This window comes from Lemur catta, chromosome 13, assembly GCF_020740605.2.
Source record: "Lemur catta isolate mLemCat1 chromosome 13, mLemCat1.pri, whole genome shotgun sequence".
In the NCBI taxonomy this organism is placed as follows: domain Eukaryota; kingdom Metazoa; phylum Chordata; class Mammalia; order Primates; family Lemuridae; genus Lemur; species Lemur catta.
The window spans coordinates 33108999-33116176 of record NC_059140.1 but is presented as its reverse complement, the minus strand read 5'-3'; positions in this window follow the sequence as shown (position 1 = coordinate 33116176).

Below are 7178 nucleotides of genomic sequence, written 5' to 3'. Positions count from 1 at the left end.
AGGGTTAACTATAGTTGCGCTGTTGCGTAGGGTTTTGACATAAGTCTGTAAGCAATTGATTTATTATGGTCTCTGTGCAGTCAAACCTCTCTGCTAATGATAATCTGTATTTGCAGCTGCTCCCCAGTGCTAAGATGGCTACCTCAGCTCCACCTCAGATCATTAGGCATTAGATTCTCATAAGGAGCATGCAACCTAGATCCCTGGCATGCACAATTTACAGTAGAGTTCCTGCTTCTATGAGAATATAATGGTGCAGTTGATCTGACAGGAGGCAGAACTCTGGCAGTGATGCGAGCGATGTGGGGTGGCTATAAATACAGATGAAGCTTCCCTCACTTGCCCACCACTCACCTCTCACCTCCTGTGTGTGGTGGGTTCTTAACAGACCAAGGACCCTGGTACCCATCTGCGGCCAGGGGGTTGGGGGCTGCAGAGAGGGAGTGGATCTTGAGATGGCATTACTACTAGATTTGTTATGCTAATGGTAGTTGGAGGTTTTCTGTTTGCTTGCTTGCTTGCTCTTTTTAGCAAAGATGTTTACAATTTAGGGTGTGTTTAGCTGATCCTGAAGCAACCAAAGGTGCCTTTATTGCTGTTATTATTACTGTAATATTTCAGATTCAGGTAAATTTAGGTATGTATGGTGAATCTCTGGGATGAATCAGAAGGATGTTTCAATAAGACATTTAGAATTCTTATTATAGCAGAAAATGCAAAATAATGTAATCAAAACTATTAGGTTGGTGCAAAAGTAATTGCGGTTTTAGCATTGTTGAAATTTGCCATTTGCTAATGGAATACATTCTTAAACAAATAAGGGTATGTTATACATCATTTTAATATGCAGTTCTCACTTTATGTTTTTTTTTTCTCGTGACTTATTGCTTGCTGTTTATTTTATATTTATTTTAGACTATGGAAATATTAGCGAAAAAGCAAATTTCAGTGATTATCTTACTTGAGTTCAAAATGGGTCAAAAAGCAGCAGAGACAACTCACAACACATTTGGACCAGGAACTGCTAATGAACATACAGTGCAGTGGTGGTTCAAGAAGTTTTGCAAAGGAGATGAGAGCCTTGAAGATGAGGAGAACAGTGGCCGGCCATCGGAAGTTGACAGTAACCACTTGAGAGCAATCAGAGAAGCTGATACTCTTATAACTGCAGAAGCTGCTGAAGAACTCAAGGTCTACCATTCCATGGTCATTCGGCATTTGAAGCCAATTGGAGAGGTGAAAAAACTCGATAAGTGGGTGTCTCATGGGCTGACCGAAAATAAAAAAATATCACTGTTTTGAAGTGTCGTCTCCTCTTTTTGTATGCAACAACAATGAATCATTTCTTGATCGGATTGTGACATGCAACGAAAAGTGGATTTTATACGATAACCATAACGAGCAATGATCAGCTCAGTTGTTGGACCAATAAGAGGCCCCAAAGCACTTCCCAAAGCCAAACTTGCACCAAAAAAATGTCTTGATCATTGTTTGGTGGTCTGCTAGTCTGCCAATCTGATCCACTACAGCTTTCAGAATCCCCATGAAACCATTACATCTGAGAAGTATGCTCAGTGAATCAAGGAGATGCACCAAAAACTACAACACCTGCAGCCGGGGTTGGTCCACAGAAGGGGCCCAATTCTCCACTACAACACCCGACCCTGCGTTGCACAACCACAGCTTCAAAAGTCGAATGAATTGGGCCACTAAGTTTTGCCTCTTCTGCCATATTCACCTGACGTCTCACCAACTGACTACCACTTCTTCAAGCATTTCAACAACTTTTTGTAGAGAAAACACTTCCACAACAAGCAGGATGCAGAAAATGCTTTCCAAGAGTTCTTCAAATCCCAAAGCTCGGATTTTTATGCTAAGGGAATAAACAAATTTATTTCTCGTTGGCCAAAATGTGTTGATTGTAATGGTTGCTATTTTGATTACTAAAGATGTGTTTGAGCCTAGTTATGATGATTTAAAACTCACGGTCCAAAACCACAATTACTTTTGCATCAACCTAATAGAAAATTTTGACCTGGAAGAAGGAGACAATTTTGAGCACAGCATAGTGTTAATATTTAGCGCTAGGTTATATCTCACAGCCCTGTCCCTTGTAAACTGATGTCTCAACCCTCTAGAAGGCTGAGGAGTATTAATTATAGTTGACGGAAATATCAGTGAATGTCAACCATTTTTGTTAACATAAACAACTCTATCACAGTAGCAACCAATTCTAATCATGCCCTAGCTTTAAAATGTTCTCTTATGAGGTTTAGTAAGTTTTAGTATTGTTAGTATTGTTTAAACTGGCTTGAGATATCTTTCTGTTACTTTCAGTAAAGAGCCTTCTATCTGATAAAAGCAATAAAATTTAATCTCAAGCCACGTGGCCATATTTTTTGTTTTTTTTTTTTTTTGAGACAGAGTTAGAGTGCAACCTCAAACTCCTGGGTGTTAGCAATCCTTCTGCCTCAGCCTTCCGAGTAGCTGGGACTACAGGCATGTGCCACCATGCCCAGCTAATTTTTTCTATATATTTTTAGTTGTCCAGTTAATTTCTTTCTATTTTTAGTAGAGATGGAGCCTTGCTCTTGCTCAGGCTGGTCTTGAACTCCTGACCTGGAGTTATCCTCCCACCTAGCCCTCCCAGAGTGCTAGGGTTACAGGCGTGAGCCACCGCACCTGGCTGGCCATGTTGAATAATGCTATCATTAAAAAACTTGGAGCACGTGGCAGAAATACCCTGAAATGCAACCTTTTCAATATTTTTGGTACTAAATTGAAGATAAGGATACCTCTCCAGCTAAAGCAACATAATGGTAATGATTATTCACTTATGCATTTATTATATACCATTAGCAACTTAAAATAAAGCAAATGTTAAGCCAAGGAAGAACAAAATATTTTAAAAATGGACAGAAAATAAAAAGAAAGCTTTGTGGCTCAGCAATAAACCATATTGATGGTCCTTAAAAATGATCATAAAATGGTCATTAAACCAAAAATATTGATATAATATTGAAAGAAAGAATGTATGACAATGACATATCCATAATTGTAAGTTAATATTAATGTCTAAAATTGATTTGAAAAAAGCAATACAAATATATTATTTAAATATACAAAGATAAAATAATAAATAAAACATATTGGAAAGTTTTATTTTGTAGTAGAGTTGAGAAAAACATTTGAAGTTTTTCCTTATGAGAGTTTAGTTATATTTGATTTTTTAATAACGTTCAGGTAATTTTTTTTAAATTTGAGATTCAAGGCTGAAATGGAGTGCATGTTTGCTATTTGTCCCGAATGCAGGTTTTTGCTTTTTTTTTTTTAACTCAGAATAAAAATATGGCATTTATAAATATGTCTAAATATTCTCCTATTCTAGTAAAGTCTCACATCCCATCTAGCTATACATTTGGAAAAATAAGCTTTTAGATGGCTATTTCTTTTACTTATTAACATATTAGTTAAACATTTACTATATCCAGACTTTATAGTAGGTCCTAGAGCTATAGATATAACAGATTATGTTTCCTGCTATTGACAGTTCACATTCTCAGGGGTGAAGTAGATATATAAATATTTAGACGTGTTCTAAGTGTGATAGTAGATCCAATGACAATGTTACATGGGTACAGGAAAGATATAGGATTCAGGGATGGGAGGGGATTCTCTTGAGGTTAAAACTTATGGTAGTGATTGGCATCGATGTTTATCATAATAAAGCCAGGGCTATTAATGGTTGCAAGACATAGGTCACAGAATGAAACCTCTACTGACCGAAAGAGTTGACATTTTCCTGAAAGGAACGTAAAGTATCAGTGGAGAAAGCAGACAAGCAATGGGCTCTGGTATGAACCTAAGTGTATGTCTGAAACGGTAGGAGTGCTCACATGGAAACTTGCATATGGAGCCCTCAGGATTTATGTGTTTTAAATATTATGGGAAGACTGTGCAGGAGAAGCCCTTGGAAATTGGAATTTCAACTTTTATCTCTTCTAGATTTAAAGTCTTACTTGAGGACACCCTATCATTAATGTATTCAGGACAAAGTAGCGAGGAAAACAGAGGATATTCTGCTACATATTCTACCAGGAGTACTTTCATTATGTGAATTACAACTTACATTTACAGTGATTATTTTTGGCTACTGTAAGACGCACAACCTAGGAAACTCTGGAAAAATATTTGACAGAGAAATAGTAAGGCCAAACCATTTGATTGTTCTGGAGGTTAGAAAAGCCTTACCTCTTTGAGAGAAGAAAGGGAGCAGGAGAGTATGGCCACAAGGGTTTTATAAATAAAAAGTTAGTGAAAATTTTTTTTATTTATGGGACAAATCTCCCTATTTGGGTATGATATGTTTCATCAGCAAGTCACCAAAACGGAAACTAATGACACTCCATATCAAGGTAGTATATTCTTTTTAATGATTTATTTTTTTTATAAATAACTTCTTCAAACCACCTAAGGTTACATTTACAAGAATTTATCGTCTAAATATTCACCGCAATGGCAGCATTTCTTGTAACTAAGATCATAGTGGTGTCCTGCTTCAACTATTTCTTTTTTTTTTTAATTTGCGCCCCCCAAAAAAACTATTTCTAAAGTTCTTTTATCCATTTGTTCCCTGCTATGTGATTCTGACCCAGATGACCCCCCAGTTTCAGAGACTGCACAGATCTATAACACAGACAGGCGTAAGTCAAACTGAATATCTCAGGAATGGGCTCAGAAGTAGGCCATGTGGTGCTACCTTAATTGCAGTATATCCAGCATTTTAGCTGGAATAAACTTTACATTACTGTTAAAAATAATCTTTGAATTTTAACAAACATGGGGGAAAAAGCAAGATTTGATTGTGGGAGAGTCTGATCAGTTCACCTGGAGTCCCTATCACTATTGCAGCAGAACAATATTCAGATGCACGTGGCCAAGACCATGGCCACTGCAAATGAAAAGCTGCTGAGCACGAGCTATTTTCATTTGGCCAGGGCTTATGTCCCTGGCATTAGGGAACACTTTCAAAATTCTCAGAGTAATGCTCACTTTTGGGATCTGGGAATAATCTAAACGCTACAAACCAAAGATCTAGGAAGACAGAATATCCATTTTCTAAATAGAACACACTTTGAGAATTATGTCCCAGGGAGATCATTTTCAAACCAATAAAAAATAATTGTCATCTTGGACTGCCATTAGACTGTAGCTCCCCAGTTTCTAGTGAATGATGGAACTGAGTCTTTAAAGCTAGAGCATCCAGCCCTTCAGAATAGAGTTAAAATGTTTTCTAGTGTCATCTTGGTAGAGGACACTAAGCCAAGAAGTACACATCCACATTATTTTAGGATGATTCGCAACTATTCTTTTTTAATAAATAATGTTTAAAATAGTAATTAATTTCAGTATCAGGTGATGCACAGAGAGGTTAAGAAAATTGCCCAAACTCCCAAAGCTAGTAAGTGGGGGATGTGATTTGAAACTCTGTCTTTTTGCTTTGGGTGACTATCTTTTCCTCCACTTATCAAAATAAGTGGATATTATGAAACATTGTCACTCCTCATATGGAACAGAATTTTTTCTGGGGAGAGAAAATCTTGGCTCATAATGTCTCCAGCTGCCTAATGGGAACCTAGATGAGTTTCATCAAATAAATTGTTTCCAGAATTAGGGGTTATTTTTCCACAGCAGCTTAGGAAGTATCCCTGATACTTTCTCCAGGGACACTGTATGAAGAATATAATGGGAACCTTTAAAGATAGATTAACTATGCATTTTCTAGTTTTTGGAGACAATATGTCAGTTTGGGGGGTTAATCCCACAAAGAGAAATGGATTTGTATTTCTAAAATTTTAATGCAAATGCTAGATAGATGATGTTATTCATATTTGGAGAAGACTATATTGATTAACTATAAAAAGAAGAATATAAACAAATGAAATAGATGTCAGTTATAGCACATGTTAATATAATTTGAATAACAGATGAAAAAATACATTTTTTATGATTTTTGTTGGAGTAGCTTAAATATGATAGATTTTTGTGGGCTCATTCTCTTCTGAGGGGTGGAATGAGAGGTGCACGGATGTTGAAGTGCATCCTTTTGCTTTATATGACCCACCTGGTTAAATTCCTAAGCTTAATATTTACAACAGTACGAAGATTCTGAGTTCATAATCTCTCTTTTTTGGCTAAGAAAAAAAATCTTATTTTAATACAAAACCAGTCTTAGGTGAGTATTTATCAATTGTGAATGAAAGAATGGATTCAAGAAAAATAATTCATCAAGAGAGGAAAAAAATAGTTATGGATCATTTTCCAATTTTTTTCCATATGGTTTCACATAAAATCTGAGAAGCAATGGTACCCGTGAAGTTGATTTGTACTCTAGGAGTTTGTCCTTATAGCATTACATAACAGATAATGCTTAAAGAATAGAAGAGACTCTCATGTGAAAAGATTGTCTTAAGTCTTCTTATCTGTTTCTTTTTTCCATTTTAAAGTGCAGATATGCTACATTAACTCACAAGTGTGCTTTTATTTTCATTTGCTTCTAACTACATAGAGACACCTTATTTTTCAATTAGAATGGTGTGTTTATCTTCTTTTTAAGTTCTACTTACTCTTATCTGAAACATTACCTTACTTAAACTCCATTGCCCCTGCTCAATTAAATTTTCAGTTAGGAGTGAAGTGCCATGATGTAGGACACAATTGTAAGCAAAGCCATGCTTCCAAGTATGCAATTATTTAGGCCATTGAATACATACTTTATCTCCTCAAAACAACCTTATGCCAAGCACTATTATGGAAATCATGAAAAGACTGGCCATTTGCAAAAACAAAAAGGTTACACAAGGGAAAGTAGTGGAGGAGGATCATTCATGTTTAAAAGCAATTTATATCTATTGTGAGCCCCAGAAATGATTTGTATATGATTCATAGGTCTAAAATTTTAATTTAAAAAAATTACTTAAAAGAACTACAAGTTCAGTGCTATAATCTTGAAACATATGAGTGATTATTTTGACTAATTCTTGATGTTAGCAAAAATCATGAGGTAGACAATTCAGTATAAAACTCAGTTACTCACTGAAAACTGATTAGTATCCAATGATAAATGAGTGATTATTACACAGGGACAATACTATGGAGTTTCGGGTTCAAAGGGAATG